Source organism: Dermacentor variabilis, unplaced genomic scaffold, assembly GCF_050947875.1.
Source record: "Dermacentor variabilis isolate Ectoservices unplaced genomic scaffold, ASM5094787v1 scaffold_67, whole genome shotgun sequence".
Lineage (NCBI taxonomy): Eukaryota > Metazoa > Arthropoda > Arachnida > Ixodida > Ixodidae > Dermacentor > Dermacentor variabilis.
Window position 1 is genome coordinate 703 of NW_027460820.1, and position 24,111 is coordinate 24,813.

Sequence of the window (24,111 nt, forward strand, 5' to 3'; positions counted from 1 at the left end):
AGGATCCCTCTAGGTAACCACAATCTGAGATCGTGAGGATCGCGTCTTTTTATTCGTGGGACAAATGTAAAGAAGAACCGCCGGTTAGCCTGGCGCATCTCCATCATATAATATTGACAACTAAGTGCCGGTGAATGAGGCGCATCTACAGCGTTTTACGCGCAGGGCCAGTTCTGACTGCTCGCAGGGTTCCCACTGTCGCACGGTGTTCGACCTCTCGATCCTTTCATGTGGTGTCAATAAATATTTTGACACTATATATAGCGTTCCCGTTTAAGATAACTATCCGTTTTTTCTAGCGGACTATTGGCTCCTTTAGTGGCGCAGATGCATTTTCATTGTATTCTTAAACCTTTTTAGATCTTCTAGTTATGTGCCGTCACTTTGGTTTGTGGCCGCCGCTTACGCGAAGTTCACGAAGCTGTGCTGTTGTCGCCCTATCCAACTTCCTCTTGAACACTGTCAAGATAAGCTCCAAGCTGAACTGCGAAATTATTCCTGCCGTACGCGGGCCATATATGAACTTCTACATCTTGTATCAATAGCAGAGTAACGCGAACCGATTAGATTATCATTCAGTGACTAATGCTGTGGTTTTCACCTTTGTCGCCGCTGAGTTAGACCTTTTCGTTCGGACATATCTGAACATGCACGTCTTATTCGTCCTCGCCCTCACAACGCAGTGAAAGTATGCATATTTTCTCGGTACAATACTCGAAGATCCGAGAATATATATGTGCCGAACGAGCCAAATTCGGAATTTGATTCTGCTGTGTCCACCGCTTCAGAAAGTCCAGTTATCTTTTCTGAACAGGTAATATGAATATCTGATCTTAAAATAAGGCAGTTATGTGCAAGGAATGGCACATTTGTCAAGATATTTGCAATAGTCTGCGCGGGCTGAAGTAGTTGATCTATGTGAGCACATGTTGTGTTTGCTTTGCCGCGCGCCCCACCGAACTAAATAATTGCAGTCGTGTTACGGGTTATTTATGTATTAAAGCCTTACGCGGACATTAGATGGACGCGGTAATCAGGGGCTCCAAAGTAATTTTTGTCAAGTGCATATCGGGCGCAATATTTAAAATTCCGGCCGATCAGTACGCTGCTAACGCTAATCGAAACCGTGACTTCCTGCTACGATAAAGCCTTAGCCTATATGCCATCGCGACGACTGTAATAGCTGATAGGCAACTAATGGACTGTTATTAAATGCCAGCTAGGTGTAGTTGTACTGGCATCCCCATCCCCCTTGCTACTGCTCCGGGTGCAAATTTCCGCCTGCGAAACTCATGCAGATACGGTTGCTATAGGCCAAGCTACCATAAAGATATCCGGACTGTCCGAGGGCATCCAAAGTTTGCGATTGTGATTCGCAAGCCAAAATTTTGCCTCTCCCGCAGGAATTCATTAAAAACAATATACAAGTATGGATAAAATGCACATCGATCTGCAACTGTCCATGAAGACAGTCCAGGACGTAGGTCTCGGGGCTCGAAATGGATTCGTCTATGACATCTCGCTACTATTTGGCCACATCAAAGCTCAGGTGAGTCGTCGTTACACGATTCTGCACAGAGTATCTTCACTTCAGACGCTACGTGAGACATGCTTTTTCAACACGTCAAACATTATGAAAATTAACATTTGCCCAATTAACAGGTGCAACTCGTCTTTAGTAACGGTAATGAGTACCAGAGTTTCGTGATATTTATTGTTTTGACAGACATGAAGCTGACAATGCCTACACTTAATACTACAGTACGTGCCATATTTAAAGGCCAACTGCGAAAATTTTATTCGGACGAGGCAAAAAAAAAAGATAGTATCTATGCAAAAGAGCTTCCATGCAAAATTTGACATTCGAAATACGAAGAAAAAGGTCATGAGGATCTTGCAGAAAAAGGCGGTTTGTCGCGATAACGATTATATGGACAGTCCAGTGCCACTTCTTCCGCCAACGTCGCCGGGCGGCTCCGTATAAAGTACAAGGGTGATAAAATTGTCGCCGCGCACCGTACTCCATATGTGCAAGTGAAAGCCTTCGAGGGTGAGCCGGCGATGGTGGCTCAATCTCGCGCACGCAACGGAGGAATCCGTGCAGGAAGCGCGCCGACTTCCGTCGCGTACCAGGCTCCCTGAAGTTGGTAGAGGGGGGGGGTGGGGGATTCTACTCCGGACGGCCCGGGAGAGTGGGCGCCTTGAAAGCCATCTGTGACGAGTACAGAGACCGCCATGCGTTGTCTTAGCAGCATAGTTCGCGTTCATACGAATGGCAGCACGAATGTCAATTCGATCACTGCTGCTGCCGTGCTTTTTTTACTCCACGATTCTGACAGCGTGTTCCCGCGGTCATCGGGTGTGATATGCTTGCTTGTGCGCATATGACATTGTGCTTGTTAATTCAGTTAGTAGGCCTATTTCTGCAACTCTGTACGACCGATAAAACAACTATCTTTACTTGGTATAGCTGTTTGCTAATTTGCTATCGGCATCGATGCTTCGGCTTTAGGGCGAAACTGAGAATTTTTCCATACCATAACTCCAATATAACAGCTTTCTCTACAGCTCGCTATCCGTGATGAAGTGCTGCATCTCGGGAAATGTATGTATAAATAAATGGAAATTCACGCTGAAACTCTTTAGGGAGTTCCCTAAGTAAGCGTAAGCATTGATCCATTTGCTCATCTCAGTGAGCCCGGCGTCATTATCAGTGTTATGAAACTTGTTCCGACCCGTACTAATCACAGCACTGCGGCGACACGAACTACTGCGGATGGCAGCGCAAGGTGAAATGATTAATCAAGTAAACAACTGAAGGAGACAGCGCCAGTTGCTCTGATATTTGAATGATAAGTCAGGGCTCATTAGCACGTTGCCCATCTGCATGAACCACCATCAACGATGATCAACCTTACTCCTGCAGCGGCTGCATATAGCCCGGCCGCGCAGGGCTTATCTTGAGACCAATCTGCGATGGCGAGAAAGTGCGCCGAGTGCAGATAGGTGCATTTGTTGCCTTTTTCTAAGAAATTGTACAATAGTATGTCCCTTCCCCTCTCCGCCACCCTATGTACTACCCTCTTCCAAAGGGCCTTTAGTAGTATCGTTGTAAATAAGTTTTATTATTTATAATAAATGAGTAAACAAATATCAACTATGAACATCGTAATTCTAAATACTGAAATTGAGCTGCGGTTTGAGAATATTCCGAATCGTATAATCGTATTTCTGCACACTATTCGTATTGTAAAAGTAACCATTCAATATTTCTCATGAGCGATTCTATGGTAAAAAGATCACATGGATTCTGACCTAGATTCTGAATTGTCATCAGCAACGCAGCATGTCTCCACATTACTTGAACGTATCGTGGGGGTCTGTCCTGCCGGAATATTGTTGTGTGGGCTTTGTGCCCTTCCTTTTCCGCGTCATAGATGCCTATCAATGATGTCTTAGTAATAGCTGGAATGAAAATGATGTCCTAAAGTAATGAAGCCGGAACTGTACAGGCTTGGAGGGCACAACATGAGCTTGCAGTGAAAAAAAAAAACAATACACTTTTCTTACAGTGGTTTAGGATTGATAATTTTGCTGCACAGAAACTCATTCTTCACGTGTACCTTGGCGTTACCGACTTTAAGATCAAGCCTGACAGTGTTGCCTTATTTTTGGTAGTTCGCGACATCACGACTCATTCGAAAAATTTACTTCCTTGCGTGCAAATTAGCTTAGTATTGACATTCATAGAACAAAATTATTCGGCCTGAATACGGACACCGACTAGACTCTGTTTCAAAAGTGAAGGGGGGGGGGGGCAAAAGATGGCGTCACTTCTGCGGTTGAGCTACTGGAGGTTCCACTCCCGGAATTTTTGTAAACCGGCTTTATCCCGAACAACTGCCTCAGCTTTGTTATATTTAATGCTTAGTCTGGAATGTCCCTCATACAAAAAATTCGCAACACTATGAGCCGTGACTGAACCCACTGCTTTTGCCCACACTTGCGAGTTTTAACCCTTCTTTAGGTCATGCAATTAAGCGCATTAAATGTAGACAAAGATAATCTTTTTGCAGGCTAGTGGCCAGGAATCTTCCCGACCCTATTTGCTGAACCCCTTTTCAACAAACATAATGTTCTCCACTTATAGAATTGCATTTAAAAAAAAGCAGCAATGAATGGCTGACGTGGCGATTCATTGTAGCCTTAGAAGCATTTGGTAGTTTACGGTGCGTGGCATTGCCGTTTCATTCCCTAAAAGCCCCTGCATATGAATTCCATAGAATTTGCATATTAAAAGAAAAAGCCGGAAACAGGTATCCGTATTTAGTTTAATTGAGAAAGACAGAGGGGCAGATCTTCTAGCGTCGGCATGGCAGCGGGTTGAAGACTGTTGCATTCTGCGGTATTCTGTTTGTGGAAGAACTGTGCCAGAAAGAACGGCAGCTTGCAGAAAATGCACGTGAGAATATTCTGCCTCCTGCAGTGATTTTTCATTGTTTCCTAGAAATGTTTGTTCGCCCTTTGCGTGGGAGCAGACGAAGCTCGAAAATGTGCTTGCCGTGTTCTATTTCCGCGTTAATCCTTCGTCGTCGCCGCGTGGTTAGTCACCTTCATCATTCTCACCCGGTGTCATTGAACAGATACCGACGTTGTGAGCGCACTTCTAAGGACCATTGAAATCGACAATCACTGAACTTCTTGCTTTCTTGCTATAGCCCCACATTCAACCCAATTAGGCAAATACGCATCAGTGGGCCTGGGTGAACCAAAGCAAACAAACGAAAGGGCTACAATCGCAACGCTGAATACAGCTTATTATAGTCCATCGACCGCCACCAGAGATAAGTTTTTTCTGCGGAAATTTAGAGACGACAGTAGAGTCGAATCACTTACGATACATTCGCCCGGTCCCTGACGCACCCTACTATATTTAAACGATATGGAGGCCGCTCCTTATTGGAGCCAGAGAAGGGTGTGACCGAGCCGAATGTGCAGCAGCTCACCAGAGCAATCTGAGGCTGGAATAGGAAAGACGTCTGCGCGTCTTTTCTCCAAACAGGCAAGGTGGGCTAGCGACGGCCATTCATGGCACCGATTGAGCGCCATGGCTATCGCCACGGAACAACGGGGGCAACATGAGCCACGTGACTGGAATTATGCCATTTCTCGGTGACGGAATTCCCAGGTCGAGGGGAAAAGGAGCTCCGAGTGGTCTGAGCAAATGGCTCAGAATGTTATAAAGAGCTCGATTTCGCCCAGTCAAATGTAATTCGAGCTGCCAAAGTGCTCTAGAGTGCTCGAAAACGAGCAGTTGAATGCACCCTTAGTCGTACGTGACAACTCTGCCATATGTTTCGTAATCTGCGAACTTGAGCCCGTTCTACGATATCTTGAATGTTAGGCGATGTTCTACAAAATATTAAGTTACCGCGAAAAGTCTTAAAAGTGATAAATTATGGGCCCGAGCGAAATGGCAAAATAATGCATTAAAGAGAAAAAAATGTTATGGCCTATGCTGCGCATTGATGTCTGCCTACAAGACGCCGCGTTCATGTGAGTAAATCTCCTCCAGTAAGTGTATTCCGTATATTTGCTAAAGCAGATGTATTCAGCGTCAGTAAAGCCTCTAAACAGAGTCAGTTATTTTAAAGGATTACGTTGCTTGTAGTGCTTGTAGTTTTTACTGTTTCTGCACTGAGTGTGGAGCGAAATCATTGCTAATAAAGGTCGTATGAAGGCCACGGAAGGTTGTGTGTTCATGCATGAAACGCACCATATTGAGGTAATAATGCAGGTTACGTGCAAGGCAGTGCACTGCTTATCAGAATGGGATCATCAAATGTGCCGACGACCTCGAGAAGGCATGCCAAGTAGGCGCAAAGGACCTTTACGTGTGTTTTCTCAAGCACCACCGATTTCGGAAGAACTAGAACATTTTGCATATATATATATATATATATATATATATATATATATACAGATGTGCGTGTGTGTGTATTTATGTATCACCCAAATTCCAGCTATGTTTAGCTGTACGGGAAGCTCCTGTACTTCTGCTCCGAAAGTAAATCTGGAGACAGTTTCTATATGCCAGTTTACCAAAAAAATATCCAGCCTCTCTGAGGCCGTCCAAAGTTAGCGAGTTTGATTTCACAAGCCCAAATTTTGCTTCTACCGCAGGAATTTATTAAGGACAGCGTAGAAGCGTGGGAGAAAATGCGGCAGGATATGGCGGCCTCCAGGAAGTGAATCTGTGACGTGGGCCTCAGGGCGAAAAGTGGCATCTTATACGATGTCGCACGTTTCTTCGACGGCGTCAAAATCCAGGCGAGTGGTTATTTGCTTCTGCACAGAGCTTCTGCACAACAGACGCTGCAAGAGATATGGTCTTTGAACACGTCAAACATTACAAAAATGAGCATTTTCACATTTTTTAACAGATGCAACTCTCATTTATTCAGAATAATCAGCACCAGATTTTAGAGGGATTTGTTATAAAGCTTATTGCCGCCATAATTTAGTAATTACATAGAGCTGACAATTCCTAGACGTAGTTAGGAATGCTGAAGGAGCCATAGTTAAAGGCCGACTGGGAGAATTTTCTTTGCACGAGGCAAAAAAATTAACAATAAAACTCCAGATAGTACCTTTGCTGAGGAGCCGCATGCAAAATTTTACACTGGAAATGCGAAGGAAAAGGTCAGGAGGAGCTTGCGGAAATAGACACCGCCGTCGCTATTGTGTTCCATGTAAAGTCAAAGGGCAATATAATCGTGGCCGCTCGGCTACGCTGTATGTGCGAACATGAACCGGTGTTTGCGGAAAAATCTCGTGCACGCAATGGAGGAAAACGGGCGGGAAGCGTGCCGTCTTCCGTCGCGCGATAAGCTACGGGAAAGGCTAGGGAGGCGCGGTGCGCTCAGCGCCATGCGGCTGTTTCTTAAAAGCCTTCTGCGATGGGCACATAGTCCACTGCTCGCTGTGTTTTTGCAGCTTTGTTCCTGTTGATGCGAGTGGCAGCACGAAGGTCAATTGACTCGTTGCTGCTGCTGTGCTAACTCACTTCAGCGATTTTACAGGGAGTTTCGGTGGTCGTCGAGAAAGGTTTGTTCATGTTTTCTTGCGTGCACGTGACACCATGGTTACTAATTTAGTTATTATGCCTACATTGTCGAGAATTACACATTTTACACCTTAAAGGGTGTTTTCTTGTCACACTGTAATACCCTTACCGTTAGGGCTTAAAAGGGCTTACCGCTAGGGCTTAAAAGATGTATAGAGGACAAGAGCCGAGCTCTGACGCGACGTGCGGTGACAAAATACGTAGTTAAAAACTGTGTAATTATTCTGACAGCCTTGGGCGCACAGAAATATCCGACAGGAGAATTTCCCACGGAGAGAGAGGAAACTCTCAGACGGCCACTTCGAAATTTTATGCACCGCGGAAGACTTACGATGATGTGGTTACGAAATGTGGAAGTGTTTTTTAAGGAAACGAAGGACCAATTTGATTAGTACGTTCGGTGTGCAGAAAAGCCTAGTTATTTTACGAAGGCAGTTTGAGTTCCGCACAGTTCGAATAAAAAGTGACCCTTAAGTCGTTTCAAGGCCTTTCACTCCTTACGAAAATGCTTAATATCGTTAGGTTAAAAAAGAAAGAAGCACCTATCGCAGTTATGCATTTGCTTGAGCATCTCGAGCCAATAGAAGACTTATGTAAATTTACTGTTTATGTGAACATGTTACAAAGTTTACGACGGTTCAAAAAATGGCTACTTACAAATGAACGGTAGGTTTAAAAGCTGTGAATAATATATGAATTCCGTTTACTATAGGTAATAATTAGGTATGGTTTACGGAATTATTTGGTATTTCGTTGCTGAGCAAGCGCAATTATGAAAGTTAATTGAAAACGCATATCCTAATTTGAAAGCACAGTTACCTAAGTGACTAGATTTCTGCTTCTCCTCTTAAATGGAACACGTTTCTTGAATTTAGGTGCAGTAGCGCTTTGTCCAGACAGTATATGCAGGCTTTAAATAGCTGGAAGGACACGTCTAAGGGACGATGAATAAGTTTGCGCTATGTTCCTAGAACATTTGCATATTGTTTACATTCATGTGAAACAGATTTTGAAAACCGACTACGAATATGGTCGGTCGCGTTCAGATTTTCTTTTCCTAACATTCTATATGCCTTCATTTCACGTCACGCAATCGTCGTCTCGTGAGCTTTTAAAATAATTTTTTTTTCAGATCAATCGAATACTTTCGGTCGATAATTTTTTTGCATCGAGCCTAATCTTCTTAAGCCGAATACATGGTTCATTACTTCGCAATGCAACGTGCTGCACGAGTGAAAATCTTGAATATTTTGCGTAGTCAGGGAACCGACTGAGCAGGAACAAGGGAAATAGGTGACATATGTGAGCACGAATGAGATGGTGTCAACTCCTGCCAGATAAGAACCTGCGTGGCCGTAAGCAGACTTGCCTAGTTGACGCCTCGCAGTACGAATGCAACATATATATACTCGAGCCATCTTAATGCCGCCTTAGATCTGGCAATCTGCTTTCACCGTAGACCCAAACGCCACACAACATATCTGTAATCCTGGCAATGACAGCGACAGAAGGAACAGCGTTGGATCATCAACTACATGCACCCTAAGACTGTATGAATGCGCGTGCCATCCTTCAATTCATGTCGATTATGTTTGTTCTCTCACGTGCGCAGGGAGAGAAAGGCGACCATATACACGGAACTACCGCCTCCACTGACCATCAGCGGTTGGAACCCCAAATAATCCCGGTACACAGTTTGTTCAAATAAAAAAAATTCGAATAACGCCTTACAGAACATAGATGTGCTCAAAACACTATGTCACCACTAGATCACCGTGCAGGTTCTGTGCATGCTAATTTTAGTGGTGTAATCTAGCTCCGCCCAGTTTTTTTGAGAGCGGTAGGCGCGGTGCTTGAAATTTTCCCCTCCGGTGCACAAATATTTTCACGTAGCACCCACCATACAATCTCCCATGCAAATCACACACGCACACGCATGCGCACGCAGAAGAGATGCTGGAGGGATCAGAGCACTAGTTAAGGCACGTTAATATTTCAGCACATTTGCTTTGTTTACCATGTTTACCACTTAACACTTTCATCCGCAGCTGTATGTCGCACAGCATGTTATGGGCTAATGCTCAATTGTGGGCGTCAAGTCCAGCACTAGCGAACACCTCCGTTACTGCAGGAACCCCAAATAATCCCGGTACACAGTTTGTTCAAATAAAGAAAATTCGAATAACGCTTTACAGAACATAGATGTGCTCAAAACAGGTATTCTAGGTCTAAACCAACCAACCAAGTTGGCGTCCAATAACTTTGTTTAAGCATCCACTTAGCTATTAAGCTATCACCATCATTGTCCACAGCCTAAATGAAAGCTCTATTCGACTATGTGCTGAAACCTAAACACCTTGCAGGTGGAATTATATCGATATTCTTCGCTGTGCTGAGTATAACCGCCTTACCCTTCGTTATTTGCAGAACTTCGTAGTAGTGGTTAGCAGGTCACGAAGGAAAGGGAGTAAATGCATGTACATCCGTCTGCATTCCCTGCGCTAGTATATTCTACGTACCCTCACTGTAACAATATTCTATACTGGGTGTCCCATGTCAGTTTAACGAAGGTTTCAAAATGTACCGGAGCATTAAAACAAGAAGCGACTCAATGCATGTTTTTGGCTATGTATGCAGCGATGCGTACTGTATTTGGCAGTCTCCCTAAATGAAACTACTAGTGCGGAATTACTCACGAACGTTGGAAGTATTATAGTTTGGAGACTTTTCGATAAAACATTAGAACGCTTTGGGAAACGTCTAATTTAGCAGCTTTTAACTCACCAAATGTTACGTAATTGTTTTTTTCGTCGTAAGAAAAGTCGCGAAATGTAAAATAAAACCAGTTACACGTCAACTTGCAAACCGCAATTTCGCTGCTCTAAAAAATACCGCTCATGATAGAACAGCTGCTGAAAAAAACAGACTCGGAAGTTCGAAGCTGACAATTCAGACGTTTCTTAGAAATTTCAACACCTTTCTTGCTGGACGCTCTGCCTTAATTTAATGCTCCCAAATTGCGTAAATAATCTCGACTAATTATTCCCTAAAGCGAACACAAATAGTGGGTTCGCTCCGTGGCTCGTTTCGCGGGGTCCAGTAGGGCGTCGACATAATTTCAATCCTTGATTAAGTTAGTGGGACACTAGGTATTGAGAGGCTGTGCAGTCCTTGCACTGAGGTTTCTTTGATCTGAAACAGCGAAAATCCCGTTTCGCTCATGTGCCACGGAGGCGCTAGTTCTGCGTAGATGCAAATTTCTGTATTTCTTATACACGGCATGAATAGACGACTGCTCAAAACGATAGTGCAGGGCGTGCATTTCAGGGAAGCTGTTAATCGGAGAACGGCGATGTCCGTCATGAAATTCTGCTGCTCTCGCAGAGCGGACAGCAGGAGGAGTCCTTCAATTCGTGTCGATTATGTTTGTTCTCTCACGTGCGCAGTGACAGAAAGGCGACCATATACACGGAACTACCGCCTCCACTGACCATCAGCGGTCGCAACGACACAGACATCAGCGGCTTACAGAGGCTGTTCATCAAACTCCACACAGGCTCCGGAGTCATCCTTACTTCGACTGACATACCACAAGGTACACTTGATGAATCCTGCTAGCAATGAATAGATAGTGGAACCTAATATAGCGCAACCACCTAAAAAAAAAAGAACACAAACACAGCTAAATGCGTGGCGTTGTTTCTTTGTTTTTCCCTGCGTTCGTGTTCCTCGCTCCCGAAACGAGTGTTTAGCACCGAAGACCCAGAGACGAGGACGCCGAAGGACGAGACAGGCGCACGATTACTTCGTGCGTTCCTACGACGTGCGTACCAGTGCATAGCCAAGCATTGCTAGATTTTTTCGCGTCGTTTAGAGACTGGGCACTGAAAATGATGTGACAAAAGTTGCATATGCGGAAAGCTATCGCGTACTGTATAATTTACGCACAATTGCAGTACCTCGTACGGCATGAACTTTCATTTGGGTAGCCCAGTCTTGGTATTCGCGCGACGAATGCAGAAACACTGTGGCGGAGTTTAGATAAGGATGAAAACTATTGAGTATTTCGTATGAATATATTTCGTATTTCGCCTAAATGCAAATATTAGTGCGGAATAAATCACGAGCATCGAAAGTATCGTATTGGGCAGACTTTTCGATAAAGCTTTAGAACTTTTAGGAAACGTTTTTCAGTGGCTTTTAACTCGCTACTTGTTAACGTAATCATTGTTTTTTGCGTCGTACAGAAAACTCGCGAGATGTAAAATAAAGCCAGTAACACGCCATCCTGCAAGCCGCGATTGCATTGCTCTGAGAAGTACCACCCATTAAGCAATAGCTCATGAAAAAAGAGACTCGGAAGTTTGAAGCATCCAAATTTGAGGGTTTTTAGAACACTCTACAATGTTCTTGCTGGAAGCTGTGCCTTAATTTGACTCACAAATTACGTAAGTACTCTTCACTAAATATTCAATAAAGTAGAACAAAAATAGCGTGGTTTGCTCCGCTTGCTAGGCAAAAAAAAACCATTACGTTTAATGGCATCCTCCTGCAGCAGTGCTTCGGCATAATTTTAAACCTCGTTTATTTCGATGGCACATTAGCTATGAGAGGCTGCACAGTCGTGCGATATCCTTGCACTGAGTTTTTCTGTCTGAAACAGCAAGGGCGTCGCTGCACTCTTGTGCCACGGAGGCCCTAGTTCTGCGTAGACATTCATCTGTGTATTTTTATACGTGGCATGGGATGGACGAGTGCTCAAAATGAGTGACAGGGTGTGCTTCGCAAGGAAGTTGTTCGTCAGATGTTGGCGGTGTTGTCATCAAATTCTGCTGCTGTCGCCGAACGGACAGCCGGAAGTATCCTTCATTTATTCCCGATTATTTCTGTTATCTCACGTGCCAAGACTGGCACGAAATGTACACGAAATTACCGCCTCCACTGATAATGAGCGGTCGGAACGATTCAGACATCAGCGGTCTTTTTCTACTTTGTCAGATAAACGACGGCGTGGTAAAAGGTTCTCTCTCTTGATGCGATTTCGTAATGTAAACGCCCCCAGTATTGGGAATTCAGGAGAACTACAGCTGAATAATTTCCCTAGCGTTCCCTAATTTCCGTAAGCAAGCTAGTTCGCTGGATATGTCTTTATTCTTTTGTTAGTGCTCGTCTTTAGCATTTTTTCAGGTTATATTTATGGTGCATTAAATTTTCTGAACATAAGTTTTGACTAAATATTTCCGTGATACTTCCGTACATTTTCTTTTTGCGTTCTTGAGTCCATCTATTTTTTCTCTTTCTGCACTTTGTGAACGAAAGAGTCAATTAGCATCATCTCTGCTATTGACGGCATAAATCAAGGAATCCATGACCTCTTGTTGTACTCGGCAATCCTGTCTTTCCTTGTCGCAGCACTATATTTGGTACTTACGTGGTCATTGAAATCTCGGTTTGAAAGTACGAGCCTATATAAAGAAAACGCTTCCTAGGCTATTACAACTCTTTAGACAACAGCTTTGTCCCACTGATGCAAACTGAAGTATCTCCGTCTTTTTTTAGGCCTGAAACACAGCGTTAACTTCTTGCTAATCGTAAAAGTGTCAAATTGAAACCTGACACAATGGAAATGCTTTGCCTGTGTTATCCTAACTGTGTAAAGAATACGAAAATTTTGAAAAGTACCATTTTCCAAAATTTTCGAGGCAGCTTTTGCGCAAACAAGGAGGCAGGCCCAGCTCAGTGCTGTAAAAAAAAACTTTAAACTGACCGGTCACGCTGAATTGAGTACTCTGCAATACTTTGTTCGAGTTAAGCGAAAAGTTGAAGCGCTGAAAAGTTCCGTCTAACAAACCTTGAGAGAAAACTCGCCGGGAGCGCCAGGAATTCGGACATGCTATTAGATCAGGCGCAAATACCCCGCGACGTTCTGTGGAACTCGTTTTGACGAACGCCTGTCGCGGCGAGTACTGACAGCAGCATGCCACGCAAGGTGCTTGCCAGCCAAAACTTGTCTGCGTCACATCTATGCCGTGACGAGCACCGATTCAAACTTGGGCCATCTTTTTTTTCACGGGCCATTTCCGTCTGGACACAAAAGATCTGCATTTGTACCACTCCCACCGTTCTCCTTCATCTGGAAATTCTGATAAAAAGCAATCAATTTTTCACACGGCCTTGTGATAGTAGCGACAAACTAGGTCCACCTCACCTTTCATATGATTTGCACAGATGCCACGATCATTGCGCTTAAGGGCTTTATAATAAAAAAAAAATATTGCTGCATCAAAAGTACCCTTGAAGTTTAGTGCGAAGTACCACAGACAGAGACCAGAAGCACACTGCGCTTGTCCTCTCTGCTTCTAGTTTCTGTCTGTATTACTTCGCGCTACAATTCAAAATGATGGTACCGTACCATCTCGCCCAACTTTCTATCCAAAAGCACTCACCTATATCAGTGCAGATGCGTCAGTAATGTGTGCTTTTGTAAAATCATTCACTCACGCTTGCAGGTGTGCACGACGGTGGGGGATTGTCGAGCTTTCTACGGCTTGTACAGTTCTACTGTGAACACTCTCTGCAATCAAGGCGTCAGGCTGTACGTAGGTACGTCTATCGAGTATGCTAATTCTGTACTATAACCCCATTGCAGGTTAAGAATACAACGGTCATGCACTTGAAAGAGAGCATGTGTACCCATGTAAGATGGCCCAGTTATATGACCGTAATTTGTACAAAATATCGAATGAAGAAATGGTGGCACAGGTAATTAAAGCCTTTTTGATTGTTTGAAGTGATTTTTGTTTGTTCCGGTCGAACACGTCCCAGCCATCATGAGGCGTTGAGACCCGGTATGCGTAAAAGTTTCTCCAGCTTGTCGTGGCATGAAAACCGTGGAAACGAATGAAATCGCGTCTGCACGTAGTGTAGACCATTAAAAGATAGAAATTAATCACGCTAAAACAGCCTCACATCTGTGCGATCGCTACCGCACAGTCTGTTGAACTTGAAGTAGTCAAGCCTTTGTAGGAACCACCCGTGCCTGAGGGCTCACTGGTGGGGCTTGAATTTACCAACGCGCTGTGCACTTGAGTTCGAGGCGAACGATTTGTCCTTCCATGGCATTGTGTTCGTTGTTCGCCGGTGCTTTGAACGGTTCGTTCCAGTTAAGCGAAAAGTTGAAATGCCGGGGGTTGCCTGCTGATATGTGTGTAGATAGTAATGAGTTGCATATAGATAGTAATAGTTTCTGTTAACTGTGGGCATCTGCACGTGCCGTCCATCCGCAGCGGCCCAGCGTCTCTTGCATTCTGCTGTTACAGCCAATTAGGTCACGTGTCCATTTCGCATCCGTGGCAGCCACATTAGGATGGGGACGTAGTGTAAACAGTCTCAGAGACGAGCGCAACATCCCGGGATAAAACGCTTGTTTACGATCACACTTTGGGTGCCCGTTAATGAATTTACTAGAGTCGGCGGAAATGAACCCGTTCACTCTGACGGCATCTGTATATTGCTGTGGAATGTGCGCTGATATTATCGCATGAAAACAGGAATGTGGAGGACGTTTCCTGATCTAATAAAAAACCTCGATGTTGATATGTGAATGCGACAGCACAAACCGACACAATTTTAAAGTTTTTTTTTCACATTATATTCCTATGGCACCTTTGCTTTCCATCTGTGAATGTTTGCAATTATTTTGTTCTGTGCACCTTTGATGTATACTGAATTGCATGGTTCAATATTCTTTTGAATTATGCGCTAATTTCGTTTCATCTGAACTTTCATTTTACTACCCAAAGTCGTGTTTGCGCATATTGGAGCGTTTGTTGCGTTTTTAAGAAATTTTATAAGAGTAGGTCCCTTTCGCGCTCCGGCACCCTATGTAATACCCTTGTCCAAAAGGCCTAAAGAGGTATTTTGTATAAATAAATAAATAAATAAATAAACAAAGAAACAAATAAATAAATAAAGAAAGAAAGAAACAAATAAATAAAAAATAAATAAATAAACAAATAAATAAATAAATGAATAAAACTACCCGTCTTATACTTGTCGCTCAACTATCAGCATCGTAATTCAAGATACCAGAACTTCAGCTGGTGTTTCAGAATATTGCTAATCGTATAATCGTATTTCTAAACGCTATTAGTATTGGAAAAGTAACCATTGGATATTCTTAATCGCGATTCTATGGTAAAGATATCACACGAATCCTGACCTAGATTCCTAATTGTCTTCAGGAACACTGCATTGCTTGAACGTTAGAAGCATTTATGTTGACGGTATCGTGAGGTGGGCCATGCCGGAATTTTTTCTTCTGTGGGCTTTGTGCGCTTGACTTCACGCGTCATAGGTGCCTACCGACGATGTCTTAATGATCGCTAGAATGAAGCCTGAACTAGACCGCCTTGGAGGGCACAATAAACATGAGCTTGTAGTGAAGGCAAGAAAAAATATTTTCCCACACTGGTTTCGGATGCATAATTTTGCTGTACAGAAACTCATTCATGTGCATGTTGGCATTCCTGAATTTAAGATCAAGCTTGACAGTGTTGCGATATTTTTGGTAGTTCACATCATTAAGACTCATTCGTGGGGTGCTAATTGTCTTAGTATTGACATTCACAGAACAAAAACCTTAATACGGGCACCGTTTAGTCTGTTTCAAGAGTGAAGGGGGGGCGAAAGATGGCGCCACTTCTGCTGTTGAGGTACTGGAGGTTCAAATCCAGGAATTTTTTAAAACCGTCTTTATCCCGAACAACTCCCTGAGGTTTGTTTTAAATGCGTAGTCTGGAATGTCCCTCATACTAAAAACTCTGACCACTTTAAGCGGTGGACTGCTTTTGCTGCTACTTTTGCGCACTTACGACTGCTTTTGCCACTGCTTTTGCCAGCACTTACGAGTTTTAACCCTTCTTCAGGTCATTTAACTAAGCGCTATAAATATACACAATGATAATGTTTTTGCAGGCTAGTGGCCAGGAATCTTCTCAGCCCTAATTGCTGAACCGTTTTTCAACAAACATATTATTGTCCACTCATGGATTGGTCCACTTAGACAAAGCAGCAATGAATGGCTGATGGGGTTGCAATTGATTGTACCCATTGCTTAGAAGCATTTGTTAGTTTACGGAGCGCGGCATTGCCGTTTCATTCCCTAAGCGCCCCTCTATGTGGATTACATAGAGTTTGCATATTAATAGGAATTGTCGAGAACAGGCATCCATAGTGAATTTAATTGAAAGGCACAGAGAAACAGATCGTCTAGCGTTGGTGGTGGCGGTGGGTTGAAGACTGTTGCACAGTGGCGGTATTTGATTCGTGGAAGAACCGTGCCAAAGAGGACGGCAATTACATTTGGAGAAAATGAATATAGGAGACATATTCCGCCTGCAGTGACTTCTCATTGTTTCTTAGAAATGCTTGTTCGCTTTTTACTCTACGTGGTAGCAAGCGAAGCTCGTAAATTTGCTTGCTGTATCATACTTCGGCGCTAATACTTCGTTGTCAGCGTGCAGTTAGTCACCTTCGTCATTCTCACCCTTTGTCAACGAATAGATACCGTTCTGAACGCACTTCTAAGCATCAGTGAAATCGACAATCACTGAACCTCTTTCTTTCTTGCTACAGCTCCCATAATCAACCCAATTAGGCATATGCCCATCATTGTTCTTGGGACAACGAAAGCAGACAAGGCAAAGGGCTACAATCGCAACGCTGCATATAGCTGATTATATCCCATAGACCGCCGCCAAAGATAAAATTTGTCTCTACAGTAATGTAGTGACAAATCACTTATGATGCATTCGGCCGGTCCCTGACGCACTCTACTATATTTCAGCGATGGGAAGCTGCTCCTCATTGGAGCCAGAGAAGGGTGTGACCGAGCCGAATGTGCAGCAGCTCGCCAGAGCAATCTGAGGCTGGAATAGTAGACGCCTGCGCGTCGTCTGTTCCAAACAGGCAAGGTGGGCTTGCGACGGCCACTCATGGCACCGCTGACGCCACGCTAACAACGAGGAGCGACATGAGGCATGTGACTGGAATTCGGCCATTCGTCGGTGGCGGAATTTCCAGATCGACGGGAAGAGCAACTCCGAGGGGTCTGACCATGGGGCTCTGAGAAATCGAGTCGAATAGAATTCGCGCTGCCAGAGTGCTCTGGAGTGCTCCGAAACGACTAATTGAATGTACCATTAGACGTACGTGCCAACTCTGCCAAAATTATGGTAATCTATGAACATGAGCCCATTCTACGATGTTGCGAATATCACGCGATGTTCTTCAAAAGACAGTTGCCGAGAAAAGCCTTAAATGCGTTTAAATATGGGCCCGAGTGAAATGGCAATATAATGCGTTAAAGAAAGAAAGCGTGATGGCCCGTGCTCAGTCTTAATTTTTGCCTACAAGACGCAGCCTTTCAGTGGGGAAATTGCTTCCAGTAAGTTTATTGCGTATAGTTCCTAAAGCAGGCGAATTCGGCGTCAGCGAAGCTTCTGAAAAAAGTCAGTGTTGCTAATAAAGGCCGTATGAGATCAACGCAAGCTTGTGTGCTCATGAATGAAACGCACCCTAAGCTGATAATGCAGATTACGTCAAAGGCAATGTACTCTTTTTCAGAATGAGATCAGCAAAGGTGCCAAGGACCTTGAAAAGGCGTCCAAGTTGGCGGAAAGAGCTTTGGTGTGAGTTGTCATGCCAGCGAGGTTTAACTGTCTAGGCAACAGGGGCAACCCCTGTATTTCTGCCCCGAATGCAAATCTGCAGACACAGTGACACAGTTTCTATAGGCCAATTTGCCAAAAAAAGGATGGTGATCCTCTCTGAGGCCGTCCAAAGTTAGCAAGTTTGATTTCACGAGCCCAAAATTTTGCTTCTACCGCAGGAATTCATTAAGGGAAGCGTAAAAGCGTGGACGAAAATGTGGCAGGATATCACAGCCTCCAGTAAGAGAATCCTTGACCTGGGCCTCAGGATGAAAAGTGGCACGACATACGATGTCGCACGTTTCTTCGATGACGTCAAAATAAAGGTGAGTCGTGGCTACATGCTTCTCCACAGAGCTTCTTCACTGCAGAAGCTGCATGAGACGTGGTCTTTGAAAACGTCAAACATTACAAAAATGAACATTTATGGGAATTGATGTGCTCTCATTTATGGGGAATAGTCACTACCAAATTTTAGAGGTATATATATTGAAGCTTATTATTTACATAAAGTATTCATTATTTACATATAGGTGAGAATTCCTAGACATAATTAGGACTACTGAATGAGCTATAGGTAAAGGCCAACTGTGACAATTTTAAATGGAAGAAAAAAAAAATCCAGATAGTACTTATGCACAGGAGCCCCATGCAAAATTTAACACTCGGAATACGAAGGAAAAGGTTGAGGAGCTTGCAGAAAAAGACATCGCCGTCGCTTCGGTGTTCCGTATAAACTCCAAGTGCCATACAATCGTAGCCGCTCGCCGTGCGCTGCATTTGCAAATGTGAGCCTGCGATCGCGGCTCAGTCTGGTGCACGCAAGGGAGGGGAGCGGGCAGGAAGCGTACCGCCTTCCGTCGCGCGCTAGGCTCCAGGGAAGGGCAGTGAGGGTGGGGGGATGCGCCTGTTACAGTATGACACAAATGGCGATCTTCTAGCTATGCCTTTCGTTCGATAATGCATCTTTAATTATCCGTTGTTCACGGCCTGCTGATACCACTAATGACGCGGGCGAAGCGTCGCTCTCATCGCTTTATTACCCAGCTCGAAAAGCCTTAGTAGCGTCGAAAAAGGCATGGCTACAGGTTCGGAGCCATAATCTCTTGCATAAGCACTTGATAAATAGTTTGTTCGGTTTTCAGGCTATCTGGAGGTGCCTTGCGGTTACTTAATTTCTCAGGCCATCATCAGCCCACCAACCCTGCACCGGCATCTCTTAGCAGAGAGCGTTTTCTCACCGATTCCTTCGCAACGTCTCCGGGACGTTGGAGACCTTGACCGGTGCTTTAGCGCTGGCGTCCCGTTTTTTTGCAAAAATCATGAGGAAACGTTCAGCTGCCACGACGTTTTCAAGGTCGTTTACTTTCCTTCTCAGCCACAGCCACTAATTACGGCGGTGCCTGTGTGATATGTGATATGAGTCGCAGCGTTTTATTCCAGCTGCCACGACAAGGAAATTGGGAAGAGGCCAGTCGTATTTGCGGGGCAGCACGAGCATTTTTGAGCGATAGCTCCAATACTCCAGTGACGAATTCAGAAAACGCCTGGTTCCATAAGTCAGACCTTCAAGCTCAGCCAAGGTCAAACTGAGAGTTAGCCTGCGGCTACCGGCGGCTGCTGCGTGAGCCGCGTCGGTGTCCATATCTTGAAAGTGATCTGCGATGTGCAGAAAGTGCGTAGAGTGCTGGTAGCGTCGTAGGCGCGATGCTTTCGACGCAGCGAGATGTGGCGTGAAGATCAATTCGCTTGCGGTGCTTCCGCGCTGAGCAGCACTGGTGTGTTGTCTTGTGGCGCGATTGTAGATGCGGTTTGGTGACAGCGCTGTGCAGCATGTGTCCTTTCCCAAAGCAAGCGAAACAGTGCTATGGATCTACAAATTTTATTTAAACGTGTTCAACCACGGCAAACTTTTAGCGACGAAGGGCTCTGCACTGCATGGACAAAGCTAGGCGTGTACGTAATCGTCACATGGCGTTCTTGGCGTTTGCAAGGTCGTTTACTTTCCTTCTCAGCCACAGCCACTAATTACGGCGGTGCCTGTGTGATATATGTGATATGAGTCGCAGCGTTTTATAAGGCTGGTACATGTTGCCCATAGACTCTGTGATGTACTTTTCATACATATATTTGCGTCGCTTAACAAAATGCGTTGCCAAGATATTTCCTTTAGTCTGTCGTCTTCTGTAAATCGGCGGATGAGTACTTTAGAGGAAAACCAGTGACATTTGTCGGCAAAAAATGCACTGTTAGAGACTTTCTCTGAAATCTGTTGTCCAAAAATAGTTTGTCCCACGTAACTTTCAAAAATAGGCAAATGCCACGTAGCTGGTCAAAACCAAGGTTACGTTGTTTGTTTCGCTTGCAGGTACTCATATTATTTGTCTTCAATTCCGTCTAATTACATAATTAGTTTTACTCAACTTATGAAATACAATAGTTAGTTGAAAAGTGTCGATGAGGAAATTGTAGGGCAGCAGGAAAATCTTCCTGTATAGATTTCTGTTGATCAACACGCGCTACATAAAAGTGGGCAGTTTTAGCAGAGCGTTTGCTTACGCTCCGCTCCGCGCACATTTCACGCGCACCGAGGGCTGCATATATATTGCATTGACTTCGCTTATCTAACAAGAGCGTCTCCCAGAGACAGCAAACGTGCTCTGAGCTGGCCTCTAAAACGTCTAAGAAAGCAACTGTGGTGGTATTCTGTAAGAGTCCACCTAGTGGACTGTCCATGTCGGCCGCTGCTGATTGGATGCAGCTGTACGAGCGAGGAGGAGACGAACGGCCGCAACCAATTAGGAACGGCCGAAATGGACAGTCCACTAGGTGGACTCTTACAGAATACCACCCCAGACGCACCCGGGCGCGCTGCGCACAATCGGTTTCCTAGCGGAACGTGGGCAGCGTCCTACGTTCCGCTGCCGCTATGAGCGTTGCCCGCAGGCGCATCAGTGCGCCCGGTAGCGTTCTGCTGAGCGGCGCTGATTTCCCAAGCGTGAAAAAAGCCCGCGAATAGAGAAATCCGCGGGGAAAAAAGCTGAATGGAATTCAGCTTTTCCCCGCTCAATCGAAGACTGGAATTCATTACCTGGGTCCATTCACTCATGCTCATCCCAAATTTTTGCAACCGCCATCCCAGATGCGTAATCGTGCTCACCCATGCCTGGCAGAATTTGTATAACTTCTTGTGTATTTTTCTTACATCAGTGCTCTTTTGTAAAAGTGTTCACTTGTGTTTACCGCTGTATAGTCCAATGCATTTTCTGTACCTTTTCTTAACCCACTCCTGCTATAGCGCAAATTGCGCTGCAGTATGTATAAATAAATAAATAAATAAATAAATAAATAAATAAATAAATAAATAAATAAATAAATAAAGTGATTAAGGTGCATGAATAAGGATTAAGGAGGGTTAAGGCGGATTAGGGTTGATAAAGGAGGATGAAGGCCGTATAGGGTCGGCTAAGGTGCATTAGAGGCGATGTAGGTTGATTAGGTTTGATTAAGGTGGTTTGGGAGTATTAAGCTGGATAAAGGTGGATGAAGGAGCACTAAGGTAGATCAGGGTGAACTAAGGTGAATTAGGGTTCATTGAGTATTAGGACCGATTAGTCTACCATAATCCTTCTAATGCACATTAATCCACCGAATCCACATTCATCGACCATAATCCTACTTCATTCACTTTAATCCAGCATAATCCACGAAAGTCTTCCTTAATGCATCCTAATCCACCTTCATTGACCTTAATCTACACTAACCCTCCTTAATGTACTTTAATCCTCCATATCCAACCCTAATTCTTCGTCATTCACTGTAATTCATCCTAATTCACTATAATCATCCTTAATTCACCTTAAACCACCCGAATGCACATTCATCTACCTTAGTCCACCCTAATCCTCCTTAATTCACCCTAATTCGCCATCGCTCACTTTAATTCATCCTAGCCCATCATAATCCTCCTTAATGCACCCTAATCCTTCTTAATCCACCCTTATCCTTCTTCATGCACTTTATTCCACCGTAATCAACTATAATAGTCCGTAATGCACCTCAATGGACCTTCATCCACCCTAATCCCCCTTCATTGACCTTAGTCCAACCTAGTCCTCCTTTGCGCACCTTAATCCACCTTCATTCACCCTAATGCACCTTCATCGATTTTAATCCACCTTAATAGACCCGAATTCATCTTAATCCAATCCCTAATCAATAATTACATTGCTAATCATTAATCATCTCTTATACTTCAGGACAACATTCATTTGGGTTAGACTGTGCATACCTGAATTAGTGAATAAAGGTGAAAACATACATCCACCCGTTCGTAGCAGTTGCTACAAAGGAAACCTATATGGGTTCCTCGAAAGAAAACCGAGGTCACGCGGGCCGCATGTACACTTCCGGCGGTTCGGAAAGGTTGCCCCGCCATCTGCTAGCCGCCTGGTTAGCTCAGATGGTAGAGCAGTGTTGCGTTTCGCCTGCGACACGTGGTTTTGCCGGCGCGACTGCGGCGGGGCGGCAGACATTTTGGCCCGATCGTCGTCGCCGCAACGCTCATCGCCAGGTGTTTCCAGGCGCGACTGCGGCGATGCGACCGCAAAGGATCACCCTCTCCTTCCAGTCATTGTGCCCGAACCAGGCGATGCGAAAGCAGGGATCATCCTCTCATTCCAGTCATTGTGCCCGAACCAGGCGATGCGAAAGCAGGGATCATCCTCTCATTACAGTCATTGTGCCCGACCGGCAGCGCTACGACAGGGTGCTACGAGATTGTGCTCGACATGGTGCTACGGCAGCGCTACGACAGTGTGCGTCACCATTAGCCCCTTTGTACATTCACGTGCTCGTCTTTTGAGGGGTTCCTTCTTGCCCTCAACTGCGAGAGTATAAAAGCAGCTGCCCCCGGACGCCAAGAGGAGGGCTCCGATTTCTTCTGTTGAGTGAAGTGCTCTCCCGTCTCTCTACTTCGGTCAACCTGACCGCCAACTCTTTGCGATGTTAAAATAAACAAGTTGTTTTGTTGTTACCAGTCGACTCATGCTTTGCCGGGACCTTCGAATGCTTCCAGTTGTACCCCAGGCCGCCAGGCCAACGCTACCCTTGGAGCTTGCGACCCAGGTACAACCACGGGCGTCAGCGCCGAGTTCCCAACAGATCGTACCAGCGGTGCGATCCAAACATCTGGTTGGCAGCGGTGAGATCACCTCCGACTTCAAACAACTGTCTGCCAGCGGTGAGATCGCGACAACGGAGGCCAGCAGCGAAGAGATGCAGTTGACTGTATGCTGAGCAGCTCAACGACGATCCGGGAGCAGTGCAACGAGCCCTGTGTGACGACTGGTTGCCTGCAGCGGAACGACTGCGCGGAATTCCTGCCTGCGAGGTTTGGTGAGTGCGGGACTTTCTTCTTCTGAGCTTTGCCAGGCTTTTGTTAGTGTCAGAAACAGAGCTGGTAATTGTGGTTGTCGTTGCTGCCGGGTTAGTTTGCGGCAAGACAATAATAGGCAGTAGAGAAAGCAGCATTCAGAGCAGCCATGGATTTGAAGTCGTTGCGCAAACCGAAATTGTTGGAGCTTGCAAGAGAGTTGGGTCTGGATGTCTCAGACAAACTAAGAAAACCTGAACTGCTAAAGGCTATTCTTGAGTTAGAGGCTGAGGATGAAGAGCTGTCGGAATGCCTTGAGACTATTGAGGAGAGGTCAAAAAGACAGGAGCGCGAACTTAAAGAGCAAAAAGAGAAACAGGAGCGCGAACTTAAAGAGCAAAAAGAGACAGGAGCGCGAACTTAAAGAACAGAAAGAAAAAGAAGAGCGTGAACGTAAAGAACAGAAAGAGCGGGAGCAACAAGAGAAAAAAGAAGAGCGCGAACACGCTTTGGAAATGAAGCGTCTCGAGGTAGAGATGGAACGCGCTCGTAATGGAAGTCAGGCACACGGTGCAGGAGAACGAGTATTGTTCAAAATGACTGACCTGATGCGGCCGTTTAAGCTTGGAGAGGACATTGGTTTGTTCCTGGTTAACTTTGAGCGAACGTGCGAGAAGCAGGGGTTCTCTCGGGAAACGTGGCCACAGCGCTTGCTCACTTTGTTACCCGGCGAGGCGGCCGACGTAGTCGCTCGCTTGGATAGAGAGGAGGCAGAGGATTTCGACAAAGTAAAATCGAGTCTGCTAAAAAAGTACCGGCTGTCTGCGGAGGCGTTCCGTCGGAAGTTTCGGGAAAATGAGAAAGGCAAAAGTGAGTCATATACAGAGTTTGCGTATAGG

General features: G+C 44.9%; 1 protein-coding gene across 10 annotated transcripts in view; it reads left to right on the forward strand.

Moving 5' to 3' along the window:
• The first annotated feature begins 1,125 nt into the window (after positions 1–1,125).
• The window catches only part of LOC142569087 (uncharacterized), a 51,677-nt gene continuing 28,691 nt past the window's right edge, over positions 1,126–24,111 (forward strand). For 2 of the 10 annotated variants that reach the window (XR_012825643.1, XM_075678586.1), the window contains exons 1-5: positions 1,373–1,549; positions 6,184–6,330; positions 10,573–10,721; positions 13,636–13,729; positions 18,018–18,164. The gene's annotated coding sequence lies outside the window, so the exon portion shown is untranslated. Of the gene's footprint in view, positions 1,550–6,183; positions 6,331–8,738; positions 8,814–9,253; positions 9,276–10,572; positions 10,722–13,635; positions 13,730–17,752; positions 17,818–18,017; positions 18,165–24,111 lie in introns of those variants that run through there. The other 8 variants (XM_075678589.1, XM_075678591.1, XR_012825644.1 and 5 more) reach the window with 8 other exon arrangements.